This window comes from Ipomoea nil, unplaced genomic scaffold (assembly GCF_001879475.1).
Source record: "Ipomoea nil cultivar Tokyo-kokei standard unplaced genomic scaffold, Asagao_1.1 scaffold0848, whole genome shotgun sequence".
NCBI classification, from domain to species: domain Eukaryota; kingdom Viridiplantae; phylum Streptophyta; class Magnoliopsida; order Solanales; family Convolvulaceae; genus Ipomoea; species Ipomoea nil.
Genome location: NW_017617276.1, coordinates 1,369,218 through 1,390,559, shown reverse-complemented (window position 1 = coordinate 1,390,559; position 21,342 = coordinate 1,369,218).

Genomic DNA, 21,342 nt, shown 5'->3' with positions numbered 1-21,342 from the left:
TAACCATTCATTGGTATGCAAATCTTTCCAACACGGAATCCAACAAAAGATATGAAATCTTATCACAACCTTTATCAGAAGTGTTTTAAACCGTTGGATTAAATCTCAACAATCTTAACCATTCATTGGTATGCAAATCTTTCCAACATGGAATCCAACAAAAGATATGACATCTTATCACAACCTTTATCAGAAGTGTTTTCAACTATAAATACTACACATGGATTGCCAAAGTAAAACCACCACTCTCTGGATTCTTAAACCTCCTCTCAAACACTCGTCCATTCTCTTTGCAAAATGTCGAGCTCACGCATAACCCGAACTGCTTCATATTCAATCGAGGATGATCAATTTCTATGTCGTGTGTATTTTGATATTAGCCAAGATCCTAAAGTTGGTAAGAATCAGGCACAACAAGCTTCTTGGACTCGTATTGGGATTGAGTACCATCAAATGCTACCAGCGAATAATGGTAATATTCAATCTTGGCGATCTCTTCAAACTCGGATGCAAAATATATTGACAGCTGTTTCAAAATTAAGAGATGCATCCGCCAAATTTAAAACATGAACCCAAGCGGAGCATCTGAAAAAGACATTGTGAGTACTTTATAAATGTTTTATTAGTCATTTGCTTAAATTGTGAGTACTTTACACATATTTGTTATTTACTTGCTTATATTTATGATTTATAACAGCTAGATAGAGCAAAAGGTTTAATGTCACAAGATGCCAAATATCCAAAGGGGTTTAGATTTGATCACGTATGGCCTATCCTTAAGGATCTTGAGAAATTTAGCTCTACTCCTAGTAGAGACGCAAGTTTTGGTAGCCGAAAGCGAAATACCGAATTTCAAGGATCACAATCACTGCATGATATAGCAGATAAGTCAATAGGCTCATCATCTTTTTATGTTGATTTGAATGACGATTTTGAAAGTTCAGACCAGGTTAACGAAAAAAACAATGCAAGCGAGCGTCCTACGGGAAGGAACAAGGAGAAAAAGAAGAAACAATTGAATGAAGAAAATAAGGAATTTTTAAAATCCATTCAGACAGAAAATGAACAAATCAAAAAAATGTTCCAACATCATCAAGATATACTTGAAAAAATTTATGAGGTTCAGTTGTTAAAAGCTCAGACTGAAATAGGGATACAAAAGGAATTAATAAAAAAAACAGGGTCAAAATTGGAATTAAAAACTTTACACCATTTTGGCGCAAATGCTACAGTGCAGCGCCAAATATGGCGCTACACTGTAGCAAATCGCCAAAATAGCGCCTAATTTGGCTCTACATTGGAGGAGATTCAGCGCCAAACTAGGCACTAAAATGGCGTTTGGTGGAGATATACCGTCTCCTTGGAGACGACCTGAATGTTGTTGAAAATGATTTAATATGATTAAGGCTTAACACTAGTACAAAAAACATCAATAAAATCGAATAATTCGCGTCCAAAGTTTGAACTTTGGACGCCTAATTATAAAGTGTAGTGCAGTGGCATTTTTGTAATTAAAATGCCACTATATAATTTGTTTTTTTTTTGGAAATTAAAAAGAATAGGCGTCTATAACTTTGGACGCCTATTGTCGCGTGTTGTTTTTAAAATAATAATCTACGTCCAAAGTTGTATCACTTTGGACGCGTTCATGCTTTTTTAAAAAAAATAAATTAAATTAAATATTAAAAAGTAACGAGTTTCTCACGCCTCGCTGCCCTCGCACATTCAAGAAACCCTAAATCCCTTATCTCACTCCCTCCGCCACGGGTCTCCAGCCCAACTGCCGCCGCACCAGTCCTCCAGGGTTGTATTTATGTTTTTGTTTAGTTCTCTAAGTAGTAGTGTTTTCGTTTGTGTGTTCAGGAATCTTGCATATAATAATTTAAGTGGAAGTCTTCCTTATTCCATCAATGACATGATTTTGATTAATTATCTGTGAGTAGCTTCACTTGTCTGCTTAATTTCATTGCTTTCTTTAGTGTATGTGTGCAATTGTAAGATTTAGAATTATGTTCTATTCTACATACTCTGACCATATTGAAGTGCCTAACCTTAAGAAAATCGTGATTTAGGAACCTTAGCAGCAACTCGCTCTATCAATCGATTGGAGATGTGTTTACCAACCATTCTGACCTCAAACCTTGTAAGTCATCTCAACTAGTGTTCTTGATATGATCTTTCGGATCTGTTTTTGAATCTTAAGCACTAATATTCAATTCTCATCTACTACAAGGATCTTTCTTTTTTTCAACAATCTGACTTTGTGATATGTTTTTGAAATGCAATAGGCTTCAGAAAAATCGGTTATAATCAGTGAAATTCTGGACCCGAGGACTAAAAATTTGTTGACCATGTCGAAAATAAGTGATTATGTTTTGTCAAATGAGCTTGTGAGCATGGCATTGGCTATGGTTGCAGAGGATCGTCAAATAAATGAGGTACTGGAAGAGCTTTTTGTTGAAGAGGTAATGTAACCTTGCTGTCACATCTCATTGTTAAATAGAAGTATAGAAGAGTTAATTAACTCACTATATTCCTCCTTTAATGCAAAACAAATTTAATGAATACTCAACACTTGCCACTACTGGACATTATAAGAATGACTGACCAATTGGGCTCAATACACAAGATACTTGTAGTATGCAAGGTTTAATGAGAGTATGCAACAGTGTTTCTGCTTGAGTTCTCTGAGAGGTGATTTTCAGTGCTTGAATCATGGTATAATATTCAGTAAGCTGGCTTTTTATTAGGACAAACATTCTTGCTTATTGACATTTATATGATGACATTTGTATAGAAATGGATAGTAATTTATCTATACCCAAAAATTAGCTTTAAATTTACAACCAAAAAAAAAAAAAAAAAAAAAAAAAAAAAAAGAAGAAAAAATCACCCCAAAAGTATTATAGTTTTGCGCGTCCAAAGTAACTTTGGCCACTAATTGTTCATACAATTAGCGTCTCCCACATACGCGTCCAAGCAAAAGAAGAAACAATGTTCAGTTTTAGGCCACTAGGGGGTGTTTATGTTATTGTCTAGTCTTAAAGGCGTCCTTTATTGTTTTACATACAGTAGGTATTACCTTTACCAATTGAGTCCTTTTGGGTAATTCGTATACCCTCAAAAGCTCAAATCAAAATTATATGTAATTAGGATTTGAGTGGCTCAAGCACTGTCATTTTCTTGGAAACTTAAAAATTTTGTACTGAATGTATAATTTCAAGTTTAATGATTTTTTTTTTGGATTGTTGCAGGGAAGAAATGATTTTGAGGAAAGCTAAAATGGAAGCTACAAAGGTGAAAGATGTACCACATTGTATATTCACTCTATGCATTAAATAAAGATAGAAATATGGAGCCTTATTGCATTTTTCTACAATTTCTTTAGAGCATAATATAGAAGCATTACTGCTTCTGAAGTCCTGCTGACGAAAAATGGTTGCTAATACTTTATATCCATTCTATTATTGTGAGGGAATAAAACTGGGGTAGACTCCACGGTTACGTTTGCCTCTTAAATTTAAAGATGGGTTCCTTCTTGCTTGCCTAGATCCACCCACTTCAATTTATTAAAGAGCTAAGCTAAGCTCTTCAAAACTAGTTGCTATATGTACAGAAACTGATATTAGGAAATTGCTAAGACCATGAAACTGCTCTTAGAAATTTCCAGCAAGTTGTAGAACTAAATTCCAGATTCGCATATGCTCACACTCTCTGTGGTCACGAGTATGCTTTGTTTCTCTTGACATAACATTCAATCAGGATTTAGTCTTAGTTATAGTAGTGAATATATTATACTAGAAGTACGCTTTCCTATTTATTTTGGTGCTTTTATATTGAGAATAAGATTATAATTTGTTCTTAGGTATGTTGCTGTGGAGCACAGAGAAGATACACACTTTCTATTGTACATTTATGGTGTCATGAAGATCAAGTTGCTTTCTTTATATATCAACACTAAAACATGCAGTTCTCCTTTGGCAGAGGTAATGTCTGTGTGTTTTCTTTCTCAGTACATGAAAAAAAAAAAAAGTGTTTAGCAATGAGTGTAAGATTTTCCCTAATAATATATATTATATATTATATATTAGGGCCTTAATTAAGTGGTGCAAGTGGACTAGGCTTATTAAGTGGTCTGGTTGGACTGAATAACTAGAAGTTGTTAGTCAACCAGACTCTGTGCCTAGTATAATCCTGGATTGATGGGATACAGGATGATGGATGTTAGCACATTCAGTTACGGTACTCAAACTGCTCAGTAGATACCAATACACCATCTAGGGTTCTGAGTCAGGTCTGAGGCAAAACATGGCTAACGGTCTACCGTTAAGAAGCAACACAACAAGAACATCAACTATGGCTGGAGATCTACATGGCTACGCTTCCGCTATCATGCGAGGTCAAGTTTCTCGTATACTATGGTTTATTATAGTTAGATTATTTAGATCTAACATTTGGTGTCAGAGCCTTCATAATCTCTGCCTGGTTGGTTGTTTTGCCTAAAGCAATATTAAGTTAAGTTTCATATACATAAAGTTTTTGTATATGTTTTGTAAATTAATTCGTTGAAATATACATACAAACTATATCTATTTAGTCATGATATAATTAAGCAATTCAATGTGTATGTTTTAGGTGAATTAATTACTATTGCTTCAGCCGTAATTAATTTTCTGAGCCTAAAGTATAATTTTGATTTATTTTCAAAATTATTTCTCCTACTGGCTACTGCCATACTTCATTTGCGAGTCTGCTTTGCCGTTTCCGGTTGTTGTCCACGCTGGCGACCACGGTGGATGGCTGGAGTGACGGCCAGTAATATGCTTCGTTCTTCTCCCTTCGGATAAGCCGTCACTATGGCGACGGTTCTTCAGGTGAGGACGAAGGCCGATGGTGACGAACGAGTTTGCCAGATTTATTTTTGTCGCAATTCGACTGTGACGACTGGCGACCGCGTAAAGATTCGGCCGGTGCAATGTTTCCGGCGACCATCCTTTGGCGGTGAAGAAAATGACAGCTACAGTTTTATTTAAAAAATAAATAATAAATCTGTTGTTCTTCCCTTCCGATTATGGCGCTGGTTTTCTGAAAAAAAAAAAAACAAAAAAAAAAAACAAAAAAACAAAAAAACAAAAAAACAAAAAAAACAAAAAAAACAAAAAAAAACGACGGTGACGGCTTCAGCCGTCGCTGTTTATTCTCTTTCATGCAACTCCTGACCGCTGCTCCTCAAGTTCCGACGGTGCCGATTGGCCGATTGCATCGCGGCAGAGACAGACGGCGGAGGTGGTGGCGTTGTGACGAGAACAGGCGGTGGAGGCGGAGCTGGGATTGCCCGGTGACGTCGTTGCATCCTTCCTCTCTTTCAGGCGACGCCGGCGACCTCTTTTTGCTGCTGTTCGTCGGAGCTACGATCTCACTTTATGGCTGGCAGGTAGGGTTTGGACAAGGCTGATTAAAGATGCAGATGATGATGGGTTATATTGTATGGGCCGGGTCTGGCCCATTCGGCCAGACCTGGATCTATTAAAAAAAATTGCCCTATTTGGTTTAATTGGGCTTGCTTTAGTTTTTTCCATCATCATATTTGGACTTCTTCTAGCCAATTGATCAAATTAATTCCTCTTTCAGTTATTATTAAATTATCATTCAATTTTGGACAAATATTAAGTTTTAAATTTGCTGTTTGAATTTTAATTTAATATTGAGGTTTATATTAAATTGCCTGAAGTATTGCAATTTATTTAGGATATATGAGTTAATAATATATTAATATGCAAATTCAAACATGCCACGTATATTCATAAATTATTGTTATAATTTTACATTCATAATAGCATGCATTAAGGTTGGATTTAGCATATTATTAACTCATAAATTCATTATCAAATATCGTTCAATTTTGGATCCTTAGTCAATTTTGGACATTATGACTTACTAAAGCAGCTTGTTTGGTTTCCCCTTAATTTTGAGTACATTCTAGTTTTATGTGTCTTTGGGACTTTAGAACCTATTTTTGAACAAGCTATTTGGGACCTACCTTGGGTCATTAAAGTATGGACCCCACCATTTTGATTGATATTTTAATAATAATTATAGCTCCTTATAACATGTTTATTAAGTTTTAATTATTACTAACTACCATATTTTGGTATTCATCGTTGGTAATAATATTAAATTTTGGATCTACTTCAGTATTAGACCAATTTTCATCCATGTTATAATTCACTTGGGCCATTGAGGTCTATGAGTCTAATTTGCGTGATTAAGTGCTATAATTATTGTCTTGGTCTGTTTTGAGACATTAAGGATTAAGGATTTAATTGTTATTTTGGCCATTAAGAATTACAAACTATTGTTTAAGTTGACTACTTTTTAATCTATCAATAGTTTTTCAGGACCTTAATAATAATATTAACTCTTTAATTTTATGGCAAAAGCAATATAGTTGGTATATTGTTTGTTTAATAGTAATTTGGTTATTACCTTAACTTCAGTCTCCCTAAGTATCATAATAGTCATGGTTAATTATTATGTGGTAAAATTGAGATTAGTATTTGGCATCCCTTGATTACATTTTTGCCATTTATTAAGTTAAATTTGGCTTTATTAATTTCTGTTATTAAGTTTAGGGGCTAATCCCGTTTATTACCTTTTCATAATAATTATTATTTCATGGTAATCTACTATATTTGGTACATTGGTATGATTACCTGCTTCATTTTAATGACTATGAATGTTGGTAATTAAGCCCTACCAATAAATTTTTTAACGTACCATTGGACGCTGCATCGAGTTTATTGACACCGATAGTGAAGATTGGGAGAATTCTGGAGTCTTTTCTTCTCTTGTGGATCGTCATCGTTGTTAGCGCAATGGGCATATGCGGTTTGCATCATTAAGGTTAGTCATTAATTATCTTTTATGGTTATTATTGTTAATTAGTGCTATAATTACACTTAACCGATATTTTGGACTAGTCACATATTTTATTTTTTTAGAAAAATGAAAACATTAAAAAATGCATTACCATACTTTAGTTTGTCGTTATTATTAGTGTTAATAGTGATTATAATGTTACTTATTGCTATTAATAATTAATTAATGATGACATTAATATTGTTATGGTATTCAGTTATGCATCTTGAACTGTTTCTAAATAAATATATGTGACATTAATATTGTAATGTTTTTCGGACTTCAAATTTTATTAAGTTTTCAAAATTTTATCCGAAAACGTTTATAAATGTTAGCGATTTTAACCATTGTTTTTCCATATTTAGTCTCCTACACAATGTGATAATATTAGTATGGCTATTTATTGCTATTTTGATTGTTTGCAATTTTGCCATTAATAATAATAATATTGTTAACTGGGTGATGGAGAGTGATTTTGAATCAATTTAGCAATTTTGGAAAAACATATTTTCTAGGCAATTAACTTTTTTCATTAATTACATAATTCATTTAGTTCTTTGAATTATTATTTTAGTTCTGATTGCCCTTGTTTGGTTAAGTATGAATATTTGGTATAAATTCATATCATTTAGTTAGTTCATACTCTTTAGATTGTTTTATGTATTTGATCATATTAAATGCATAATATTAAGTTTAATTATACAATTAGAGTTTGTGAGATTTTAATTTACAAATGCTAGCATATCCTTTTGGTTTGATATTGTTTAAATTTGTAAATTCAGTTATTTCTCATAAATTTGATCTTTATGCACTAAAACATTTTTCCATGGGCTTACAGTTTAAAAAAATTCTAAAGTATATATATTCAGTACATTATTATTCAAAATGTTGGGTCTCTTTTGGTTTGGACTCATCGGTGTTTGAATATTAACTTTATACTTTGAAATCTCATATTGTAAATTGCTTTAAGTTATGCAATTTATTTGGAATATATGAGTTTAATGCTTAATTTTATGCATATTTGTCCACCGCATAATATTATGTTTTTAAATTATGCAATTTTATTATGCCTTTAGCAATGCATACTTTGAGATGGAATTATATTAGTTCCTATTTAAGTTGGACTTACGCATAAACTTTAGTCGCGGTAGTGCCTGAATTTAAGCACGTTTAGTCCGCTATTTTTAGTTCACCATTTAAGCTTTAATCATAGGTGAACCTTACAGTTTTCTGGTGTATACCCTATAGTTTTAGGTTCATACCCCCAAAAAGTTATACATTAAGTATATATGAATCGGGGAGACATACTATTTTTAATGGCCATGACTTAAGAACATTTTGAGCCACTAGTCTCCTTAAATTGATACTCTATCTAAGGAATTGGTTTTCAGTGAGACTTAGTCTCTAACCACCTTTCCTTGGAATATATTTAGATTTTCCCATCACAATTTGGTATAATCTGTTTGTCAAAATTTTAAGTATTCCTTGCCAATGTGATTTGATTTCGGTTCATTAAAGAATAGCCAAAGCATCTTTAATTTACTGAAGTCTCTTAAGTTTTCAATCTTGGTTAAATAAGGAATAGCTACAGCATATTCAGCTACCTAAGATTATTAAGTTTTAATCACATAAAGTTTAGGCAAGAATTTGATAATTGTCTAGTGATCTTATAATTTTAATTTGGTTTTGGAATAGCCACAGCATCCTTAATCTGTTAAAATTATATATTAAGCGGTTTATTTTGATCACATTAAGTTTTGGACATATCTTTTGTGATTAATTGTATGTAATATGATGGAATTTAGCCCACAGGCAATTTTGTTATATTTGTACAATTAATCAGGATGAAATACTGGACTACGGTCATAATTTAGCCCACAGGCAATTATGTATCGGAATGTAGTTTAGTAGTTTTATCAGTTGATAGAAATAAATTAATTTATTTACTTTATGGACATTTGTAAATAATTTCAAATTCCATCATGAAGTTTAATTTTATGATGTAAACTTTAGATCATATTTCTTAATTTGCCCACAGGATTAAGAAAAAGAATATGATCTCTTAAGTTTTTTATCATAATGATAGCAATGAATCTTATTGGCTAAAACTTTAGCCTACAGGCAAGTTTTATGTCATTTGATTCTTCAACTCATTTGATAATGGTTTCATCATAAATAATTTTTCAGTTGGATCTAATTGAGTAAAACTTTAGCCCACAGACAAGTTTTATGTCACTAGATTCTTCTGACTCTTTAGTAATTGTGAAAAATATTATCATAAGGGTTTCTTAATTGGATTTAATAGAATTAAAACTTTAGCCCACAGGCAAGTTTTATGTCAATAAATCCCTCAACCCATTAGATAATAATTTTATCACAATTCTTAGAATTTATAAATTCAGCTCAATTATAATTCTACGTTTCATGGTTTGCATTGGCAAAACATGTATTTAGTCACTTCTCAAAATTTAGCCACTTTTATTAATTGATCCACGAATCTTGCTCAGTTCTTCGGACTAACTGTAGTAAGCTACGTGATTTGACATACATCTTTTGGATTTCAATAAGAATAAAATGTATCTTTTGAGCCAAATTCTAACTTGATTTTGGAAGATGTATTTTGTTTTTTTTAGTATGTCCAACTATGGTGGGGAATTATGTCTTCATTTGTTATTTGGTCAATAAATCCATTATGAGTATGTATATTATTAAGTTCATTTTATTAATTTCGCTGAAGAATATTTTAATCAGTGTGAGTGATCATTTAGAAAAGGATCATTAAGATACTCCACTAAAGTTTATGGATTTAAATGGCTTCATACATCCTAAATTTGATTGTATGTCAGTCAATAAGTCCAAAATATTCCACAAGTATTAATCTTGTATTCGTTCATATAAATTCATAAGTTCAAATTATTGAACATTTGGTTGTGCAACATATTTATGAAAATGTTGTAACAATATTAAGGAATTTATTCGAACAAAAGAATTTAACTTGTGGTACACTGTCATTTAATAAATTCTTCAGTGATTAATAGAGTCTTTAGTTTCTTCAAAATTGATCCTGGGCCATTTTGATTTGTAAGGCTCAAAACAATTTTGTGGGACATATAAGTAAGACTCATTATGTTCAGTTCATTTAAAGTGAACATTGAAGTTATTTGGGAATTATGGTGTATGTTTAAGATTCCAAATTTATGAATTTAGACGACCTTTGGTTTATTGTCTAAGTTTTTGGAATGTTTCTGTGACTTGACTATCTTTTGGCTATTTTTGATGAGTGGGAGTGACAGACGTGTCAACTCCAAGCTCTTAGCTGTTAGAGATAGTCCTTAAAGTTAACTTATAAAGAAGTCGTGGAATATAGTTAGCATTATGTTAACATGAAGAGATCTCTACTTAAGGCATGCTTATAAAGTTTTAGAGATCATACAGTGTACTCTTTTGTACAAATTGGATGTGTTTTCTCCTTCAGTTGTGCACATAATGTATTTTGAGAAACATCATTTAAGGTACTGAGAATAAACATAGGGTTTGTTCATTAAGGACCTAAGTTGGAGAATTAAAATGCATGTGACCATAATGGATAATACTCTGATTAAATAGATGACATATCACTATGATTCGTGTGTTTTGTTCTTTGATGATGGTTGTGCTAGTACTTGCACCAAGTGGGAGAATGTAAGATTTTCCCTAATAATATATATTATATATTATATATTATATATTATATATTATATATTATATATTATATATTAGGGCCTTAATTAAGTGGTGCAAGTGGACTAGGCTTATTAAGTGGTCTGGTTGGACTGAATAACTAGAAGTTGTTAGTCAACCAGACTTTGTGCCTAATATAATCCTGGATTAATGGGATACAGGATGATGGATGTTAGCACATTCAGTTACGGTACTCAGACTGCTCAGTAGATACCAATACACCATCTAGGGTTCTGAGTCAGGTCTGAGGCAAAACATGGCTAACGGTCTACCGTTAAGAGGCAACACAACAGGAACATCAACTATGACTGGAGATTTACATGGCTACGCTTCCGCTATCATACGAGGTCAGGTTTTTCGTATACTATTGTTTATTATAGTTAGATTATTTAGATCTAACAATGAGAAATATGAAGTCCATGACTAGACTTACCTGAAGCTCAAACAAAAACCTTTTTGGTTTTAAAGGAAAATGTTTGCCTCTGACTTTATATAATTTAATTAATCAATGAAATATTGTTCTTATTATAATTATTATTGTATGAAGTTGCTAATTAGATTAAAATGATTAAGTGTCTTACAGGTATACAAACTTAGCTATGATATATGCATGCAGCTGTATACAAACATAGCTATGATATATGCACGCAGCTGTATACAAACAATTGTTTGTGCAAAGATATGTGCCTTTTTCTCATGCAATCATTATGAGCTTTAATAATTCATTTATGGGGCAAACATGAGAGTTTCATTATCTTATTTAATGCTCTCATGTTTTCCCCATAAATAAATTATTAATGCTCTCATGTTTTACCCATCTTGATTGATTGAACGCTTAATTGTATTTGATCTCAAAGATCGTCCATCTGCTGAAGAGGTAATATTATTAATGTTGTTTAGAAAAGTTTGCATAACTTTCCTAAATGTCTTATGCACTTTTTAAATAAAGTTGTTCTTATCCTGATATTGGTGATTCTTTGATCTCTTCTTTAGGCATTGGAAGATCCATATTTTCAAGATTTGAATTTGACTTTGAGAGGAGAAAATTGACAAAAGATGATGTTAGGGAGCTTGTATACAGGGAGGTACTAATTTGGCTATATGATCTTTTCACAATATACGAAGTAAACCTTTATTCTATTTTTTTTTAACTTACAAGGTACCTTTATCTAACAACACAGATTTTGTCATATTATAATCTGTCATATTATGTATTAGTGCTGATTTCAGTTTTTTATCTTAAATAATATATATATATATATATATATATATATATATATATACACTGTTGCAAAAATCGCGCCTAGGCGCCGATTAGGCACTAGGCGCCCGGCCTCCTAGGCGCCCTAGGCGGTCCCCAAGCGCCTAGAGGGCGCCTAGCGAATTTTTCAAGAGTGTATATATATATATATATATATATATATATATATATATATATATATATATATATATATATATATATATAATACGCATACAAAGTTCATGAACTTTGTACGCGTATAGTATTTTTTTTTAAAATACGAACACTATACGCGTCCAAAGTTCTTCAACTTTGGACGCGAATTATCATTTTTCGCGTCCAAAGTTCGTCAACTTTGGACGCGAATTATCATTTTTTGCGTCCAAAGTTACTTTGAACGCTAATTGTATATACAATTAGCGTCTCCTACATCCGCGTCCAAGCAACTTTGGCCGCCTTTTAGCCTTAACTTTGGACGTGAATGACTGTTTTTGTACTAGTGTAAGTAAATTCGTTAGTGGTTATGAATTAAGTGAGTAGCATGGTGAAATGGTTAAGCTATTTGTTAAGTATGTAAAAAGCTTAGGTTTGAGTCTAGCTATCTACATTTTCGAGTTTTGAATGTATAGATTTATTTTGGAAGAGCAAATCAGCAAATCAAGTATTAATGGGATGATGATGAATAAGATTAATTCCCACTATAGTTAATAAAGATTAGTGTGGTGTGGTTAGAGTGGTGGTGTGGTATGAGTATGGTGAGGGCTTAAAACTCATATCTAACATTTTGGCCTCAGCAGTTATTATTACTTTTGGAAGGATAAATGAAGTGTAAATGGACTAAATAATGATTATGGAAAACGGTTGAGCCATAATGGAGATAAGGATTAAGTTGGGACTAAGTGAAGTGAAGAAAGTATAGCTTAATATTGGTTTAAAGAGAGTAAGATACAGTTGAGTATTATTATTATTAATTATAGTAGTATGGGTAACGAAAGAGGATCGGCTGATCTACAGGTTTACCGTTCAAGTGGCTACCTCAAGAGTGAGCTCAAGATCAAGTGTTTGGCTTGGGAACTCGGTTAAAGGTATAACTCCATGGATTCCCAATCTCTTTTTGGCTCTGTGAAGTCACTGCTATGCAAATAGAAATGTGTAGAAATGCTAGAGTATTGTGTGTTTGAGTGCTCCGTTTGTGGTTACCCGTGTAGTGGCCGGGCCCTTGTGGCTCAACTACGTGTCGTTTCGGACCAGGTGTCACGGGCCCTTGTGGCTCGGTACCTCGGGCCCGTCTTGACGCACATTTGGTTTTGATTTCGTTGAATTTGGTTTAGAAATGAGCATGTTATGATAGAAATTGTTTTGAAATTATTTACAGTAATGTACAAGTGAGTTGTATCAGACTTAGACTGCCTATTTGATCTTCTTGTTGCTATTTGAGTGTTAAATAGAGAAGCATGATCATTAAGTGATTGAGTTTTGTTAGAAAAGCATGATTCAAGTATGTTTTATGTTTCAAAGAGATTATAGTATGTTGATTGTGGAAGTATGCAAGTATGTTGTTTTGCAACCCAAGCATGATTGTGTGTTCTTTGAGAGTTCACATGATATATAGAATTGAAGCATGTTGTAGAATAATTTACATTCCAAGTATATCATGTTTTAAAAGTGCATAAGTGGCCAACGTGATCCTAAGTATTACTTCCAAAAACTCATGAGCATGTAGTATATCATTATCTGGTTGCATTGAGAAATTGTTGAGTTGGGTGGCATGCATAAGTTTGGTGCATGAGATATATATATATATATATATATATATATATATATATATATATATATCAGTGAGGTTTTGGAGGACCCTGTTTGGACTATGTCATCTCGGATGATTATTATGGACATTGCGGTCCCAATATATGTAACGCGGCGTATTCGGACATTACAAGGTTGGAGACTGCCCGCCAGGCTTGGAATCCTGGTTAGGGGGTGTACACACTAAAAGTACGATACCTGATTCCGCAGAGAAAGCAAGAAAGAAAGATAGAACCAAGAGAGTGGTTCTGTGGGAGAGTTGAGTATGTGGCCGGCTAGATTGCCGAGCCGGTTAGGTCCAATCACGATTCGTGAAGACCTACCTCCCCACGAGTTAGAGGTTCCGTAGTTACGGATGTGGCGGATGCACGAGATTGCACCGTACGCTAGGGCTTCGCTGCGGCAGAGTACCTGCCTCACACAAGAAGAGAAATGAGAAATATGAGAAAGTTTGAGCAAGAAAGAAATCGAGTCAAGAGACTCAAGAGAAAGAAAACAAGTCATTTATGACTCAATGAGACCTCCATATAAAGTATTCTATTTTACAAACGGGTGTATCAGTATAGTATTGCACGGGATTGCATATGAATATAGTATTGCATGGGATTGCATATGAATATAGTATTGCATGGGATTGCATTTGAGTAGAGTATTGCACGAGATTGCATATGAGTATAGTATTGCACGAGATTGCATATGAGTATAGTATTGCACGAGATTGCATATGAGTGTAGTATTGCACGAGATTGCATTTCAGTAGAGTATTGCATGAGATTGCATAATGAGAATGATGATTCAAGATTGTTTATCAAGCATGATTGTTTAGTTACATTTTTGAAGTCTTGTATATCCAGTTTGCATGATGAGAACTTGAAAGCATGACGATAGTTTTCATATTGTTTAATAGTATGAAATTGCTTTTAAGCATGAAATAGTTATGATGAGTTCGTTGTGATATTTATGTGTTGAAATCTTTATGTTGTTAAGTCATTTGTATTGAAGCATGCTTGTTGATACTATAGGTTGTAAACATATAGAAAGTCTAAAATGTATCTAAATTGCTTTTGTGATGAGATTGTTGATTATGAATGTGATCAAATGTTTTTCCAAAGTATATTCTATAGTACTTTACAGGGTTGAGTGTGGTTATACTTAACTTCGTGCTAACGGGTGTTTTCCTATTTGTGTATGTGTTGTTTGTAAAACCCCTTTCAGTTGGGCCCAGCGTTGAGAAGTGAACGAGTTAGACTAGTCTAGTAGTTATAGAAGTCTAAACTCTTAATGTTTTGTTTATGATGTTATTTATCGGAATTTAGACTTATGTTATTGATGATGTTTGGTGATGTAGACTTCGGGGCGTCTTTTTCCCCCTTATGACTTTCGGTTGATTTTATGGATGTTAGTTATTTTATATTTATTTCTAGTTCCACCTTCCACGGAGTGGTGGTTGTGGCGGTGACATTCCCACTAGTTTTCTTATTAAGTTGTTTATCCGCTGTTTAGGGTTTATGATTAATTGTGGTTTACAATTGTAATTAAGATTTAGAAAAAGTGGGGTGTTACACGTATATTGATCAATCCTGATTCACTCGTAAGTAGGTTGCTGAAGGCGAAATACTTTCCGAGGTGTGGCTTCATGGAGGCGTAGCTAGGGGGCAATCCTAGCTTTATATTGCGAAGCATACTTGCGGGGCAGAAGGTGTTGAAATTGGGGGTTGCCAAACGAATCGGGGATGGTTTTGATACCAAAATATGGGAGTGGCCATGGCTCTCGGACGCGTCCAATCCGGCGTTACGTACTGCATGCATTGATGAACTAAAAAATGCTACAGTCAGTGATTTGCTTGATGAGCGTGGAACCTGGGATGCTGATATCATCCATGACATTTTCCAGGAGGAGGATGCTAGGAGGATACTCGCTACTTCGGTAAATACCCAGTACAAAGACTCATGGAGGTGGCTAGGTGACCTGCGGGGATTGTACAGTGTGAAACACGGGTATCGGTTACTTACAACCAGCGGCGGGCAGAATTCATTGTGGAAGGTTTTTAGGCTTGGAAAAAATTATGGTTACTGCCAGTTCCTCCGAAGGTGAGAAACCTTTTATGGTGCTGTGCTCGTGGGGTGCTTCCGGTTCGCGAGAACTTGAAGACGAAGTGCGTCTGGATAGGAGGAGATGTCCGTTCTGTGGCTATTTGGCAGAGACGCCTGAACATCTGTTTTGCGAATGTTTTTATGCTAAAGAGGTTTGGGGTCGGGATGATGTTCTGCAGGGGCGTAGCTTGCAAGCGTTCATGGAATATTGGCTTGACAATTCCACTTTGGAACAATCTATCACAATGGTCGCTATCGTCTGGGTGTTATGGTCAGCTCGTAACGATACGGTTTGGCGCAATGTATGGCCGTCCATGTTGGGTTTGCGGGAGCAGGTGGAGAGATTGCAGTCATGCTGGGAAGAGAGTTATCATAGGGGTGCAAGGAGGGGAGACCAAGCTGAGCGTGCGGCAAGCTGGGAACCACCGCCAAATGCCTTTTTAAAATGTAATGTCGACGCTGCAACTTTCCCGGTTGGGCTGGGTATGGCGCTGTTGTTCGAGACCACGACGGTCGGTTCTTGGCGGTGAGAAATGGACGTATCATGGACAGCCGGGATCCGTTAATGGTGGAGGCAATTGCGGCCAAGGAGGCGTTAGCATGGCTCAAAGGTCTATACTATGACAATATTATTCTTGAATCCGATTGCCTAAACTTTTGTAATGCTTTTAATTCTAGTAGCGCGGATTATTTGTACGTAGGTGTAGTTATCAAGCAATGCATGTCTATTGCAAATGACATAGGTAGCGTTAGTGTTTGCCATGTCAAGAGAACAGCGAATCGAGCGGCTCACGAGCTAGCGCGGGCAACCGGTTCTTCATATGTCTCTGGAACGTGGGAATTTATCCCACCGGCTTGTATCTCTGGGTTATTAAGTTATAAATGAAGTTTCGCGTTTTGGTTCAAAAAAAAAGGTGATAGATGCTTTTTCATGTGTTATGGTTGACTGGTAGGTGTATTAGTGGACTCATGTTTGAGATTATGATGTTGAACGTATTTGTCACTTGATTAAATGAATTTTATCTTGGAAGAAAGCCATATGTTGACTATTCTCAGGCTCAATCGTATATCATATGTGCTTTGGGATATTCTTGTCTAATGTCTATTGTCTTTGTAAGGGAATTAATATTTGATGTTGGCCATACAATTATTCTGGGGGTTTAATTACATTTATGAAACCCCCTTGTGTTCAAGGACAAATGATAGATTCTAGTGTCGACCTGAATCAATTTGAAATGCATGTTATTTTTTGCTGTCTATGGTTGAAGCAGTGAACTTGGTATATCCACTTGCGTTTTACTGGCTAATCCTTCAAGCATAAGGACATGGCAATCAACTAAGTGCCTTAAAATTTCAAGATGCATTTTCATCCTTTACTTTTTTAATCTGTATGTAGCATTCCTAAGGTGATATTTGGTTGCCCCATGGCAAAATGGTTTCCAGTAGTGCTTTGGCTGAGTGATTCAAGTTTAATGTTTGACTTTAGTTTTAGTGATCACTGAGAAAATCATCTGGTTATAGATTTGTATGCAACGAATTCATGATGTTTATTCTTTTAGTTTTACAGTTATGTGGTCTGTTTTGTTAATCTAGTAAACTTGTACAGTAACTTATATTGCAATTTGCTATATGCAATGGTTATGCTCTTACGATGTACCCATCTGTAATTAGTCCATTTACTACATGGTTTGTTACACCCAAATCCGTAGGCTATCTTGTTTTCCCACTAACATTTTAACATGCACATGTTTCATGTACTTTGTGCGTACAGTTTCACAAGAGTTGTATATGTGTGCATGCCCACGCGTAAGTGTGTGCTCTGTTGAGACCAGTTTCTGGGAATCTATTTCTCCTTCGTTTATTCAATCCATAAACCATTAACACACTCAATTCTGCATAAATCCTTTTCTAAATGTGCACACACGATTTATTTTGGATCCCCCATCCATCAAATCCCAAACCTGTCTTCATTAATGTGTTTCGGGAACCCTTATATCCCTTTCATGGATTGCTTTGCAAACAAAACAAATTCATGTAGTCATTACAACACATCACTGGCAGGAGTGCTTACCTATATTTCTGACGTATCCATCGTCTCTTCCCGCCCTCCTGGACAATATTCTTGGACTCCTGCGTTCGCTGTGAAGGGTATTGCAGATGCAGTGTATACTTTGTCGATGTCATCGCTCGCAGGTAAGGGAAATACTAATGCAAAGTTCAATCCTTCCTTAATTATAATTCCAAAGATCAGCCGTGATTTTCTTTCATTATATTTACCAGATATTTATTGCGGGGGCTTTACCATTTTTGCCCCTCTTTTAAATTAAGATCCTAATTAATACATGATTGTTGGATCAATCGCTGCCGTCCAAAATCCATAATCCTATGGTCCAATATATAAAAGGAAGGGCTCAGGTGCATTTGTGGCTTCCCGTGCGGATGTGCGGTGGATTAATGTGCGTGAGGTTTATACTTAATGTGCGTGAGATTTGTACTCAATGTGCCTGAAATTTGTACTTAATGTGCGTCATGTTAATATGCGTGAGTTTTGTACTTAATGTGCCTGAGTATTGTGTTTAATGTGCGTGAGATTTGTGCTTAATATGTGTGAGTATTTCATAATTACGAGCTCAGAAGGAAGCAGAACAAAAAATCACGCACATTAACGTCCAAGCTTCTTGTTACTTCTTCCTTCAATTTGGCCATGGATTCTGGATTATCAGCTACCTTTAGTGCAGTTGAATGTTTATATAGATGACGTACCCACAGTAAAATTTGCACAGCAGCTAATTGTGGATTTCTGTTGTATTATTCCCATAATTCTTAACCACCATAGCCCGCCTCCGCATCAACACCATCAGGGAGGGGGCAATGGCTACTGGGGATGGGGAAGAAGCTGACATCAATATTTTCTACTGCATTTTACACATTCACGCACATTAAGTGCAAATCTCAGGCACATTAAGCACAACACTCACGCACATTGAGTACAAATCTCACGCACATTAATCCACCGCACAACCGCACGGGACCCTTTCAATATATATATATATATATATATATATATATATATATATATATATATATATATATATATGTATATATATTCTATGTATATATATGTATATATATAACATTTAGAATATATATACATACATATATATATATATATATATATATATATATATATATATATATATATATATAACATTTAGATTAAATAAATATTTTTATTAATTACTTTATATAACTCTTCGTTGTCCAATGTTTATTGGATTTGTAATTTTTTTTTTAAAAAAAAATTTTGGTATTTGAAAGGTTATTATATACATATCAGATTTTTTCCTATAACATTTAGAGTAAATTATTATTATTATTATTATTATTATTATTATTATTATTGTTATTGTTATTATTATTGTTACAATTAATATCTTTTATCTTACTATATAATAATATATAATAAGGCAGAAACATTTTGGTAATAAAAAAATAGCTCACTTCCCGCTCATTGGAAATTAAGACTAATAGGTGCTGGGAGTGTCTGTCGCATTTAGGGCTTTCTCCCGGAGTGGAGCTCGGGACAACGTTTTGTCCATTGCAAATTTTTTTTTTCATTTTTTGGGCAACGAACCATTTTAAGCAGTGCGGTAGTGGGTTAGCTATTTCCAACAAAAAGTAGTGGGTTAGCTGTTTCCAATAAAAAGTAGTGGGTTAGGTTTTTAGATGTTATAATCAATTTTTCCATTTACCAATGTACCCATTTATTGAATAGTGTACTCAATAATAAATAATAAATATACTCCATATCTAATATCTAATATTAGATGACAATTTACAATATACAATACAATGAATCTGAACACATTAATGCAGTAAAGATGTAAAGCAAAAAAGGATGTTACACGCGTAATATAATTATTTATACCAACACCCAATGTGATGGACTGACAGTTCGCTTTACAATGAAAAGACTGTAGCTCGAATTTAATGTATTAATGAATCCATTTTTGGGAATCCAATAACGTATCAAATCAGATAAGGTTCAATGGGCCCAATGAGTTGGCTATAAATATTGATTGTTTTTTGGCTTTCTACTCTTCTTTCAACTGCAATACAAACACCACAACAGAAAAGCTATAGGAATTCTTTTAGTAAGAACATCTGAAATACAGGAATTTCAAAGTTCAACGAATAACAAAAGGAAGGAATATCTGTTTTATGGTGATGAGGTAAACATACCTTATTTATGATTTTTTTTTTAATTGTAAAGTATATTATTTGTGTTAAAGGTTGTGAAAATAGAATATGCATTGAATATGCATTGTGCTACATTGAATATGCATTGTGAAATGTATCTTTTATTTCAAAAATGATGGAAGATGATGAAGATGACGACTTTGTGGTAATACCAAAATTACTCTATTCTATTTCTGTCATTCTCTCTTGAGTTTAATTTTAATTGTTTCTCTCTTGAGTTTAATTTTAATTGTTTATTGAACTAAAACTCTTTATATATATATATATATATATATATATATATAATTTTAGGTAGGATCAGTAGGGGATGAAGTCAACAGTGCAAGAAGTTAACACAGATTGTGAGCAGGAACAGTTTTTTGTTTAATTTAACTTCCATATTTCTCGAGGTGTGTGTATGTTTTGTTGTTTATTTTCTGTTATAATTCTTCCATGGTGTTTAAGAAAACTCACTCCTAGAAGCAGGATATATGTTGGAAAGGTACACCCCTAAAAGCATTTACATTCCAAAATTATTTATTAAACAAACATTTCATTTCATAAATTAGTTTATTGTTTACTGAAATAAAAAAAAAAAAAAAAGATTTGATTATTGGTTTTTTAAGAATGAGATTAATCTTTTTTTTTTTTGATTGACAGCTGTTAGGGAATACCCCGACCGACATGCCTTCGTCTTTTATTCTTGTTTATGCAGGTTACAGGTCAGACTTTCTTGGAAGAATCTGGTCGTGCCCGACCGGGTTGGCACCCGACCGAGGTCTTCGGTACCCGAGCGAGAGCCGCCAGGAAGCACGTGGCAGCGTTAGGCGTTGACAGGCAGGGCTTACGGGGTGAAGACACGTCATTGCTACGTGGATGACATGCCGAACGGCCGGACTTGTGTCTCCGGCCCAGTGGCTATAAATATCCGTCGTAGCAACAGTGTGGGGGACTTTTGGACGATCGATAGGTTGTTGTTAGAGAATCCCGACCGCAGTCAGTCGGTACTCAGAACAGCCATTTAGATTGTACTTAGGGCCTTCACCTTGATCAATAAAAGACATTTAATTGCTTTAATTGGTCTTGTGTTTATTTATTTCCCCTTACGTGGCAATTAACACTATCATTTTGGTGCCGTCTGTGGGGACCCGTGCACGAAAGCTAACGTCTTGACGAGCACCCGTCTTTCCTATTACAATGTATCCCTTCGCAAACAACCTGTTCGGTGACGATCAAGCGGATGCGGCGAGCTCATCCGACCATCAGCCGACCCAATATCAAGGTCAAACAGTCGACCTTAATCTCAACCTCTCACCACCCCATCC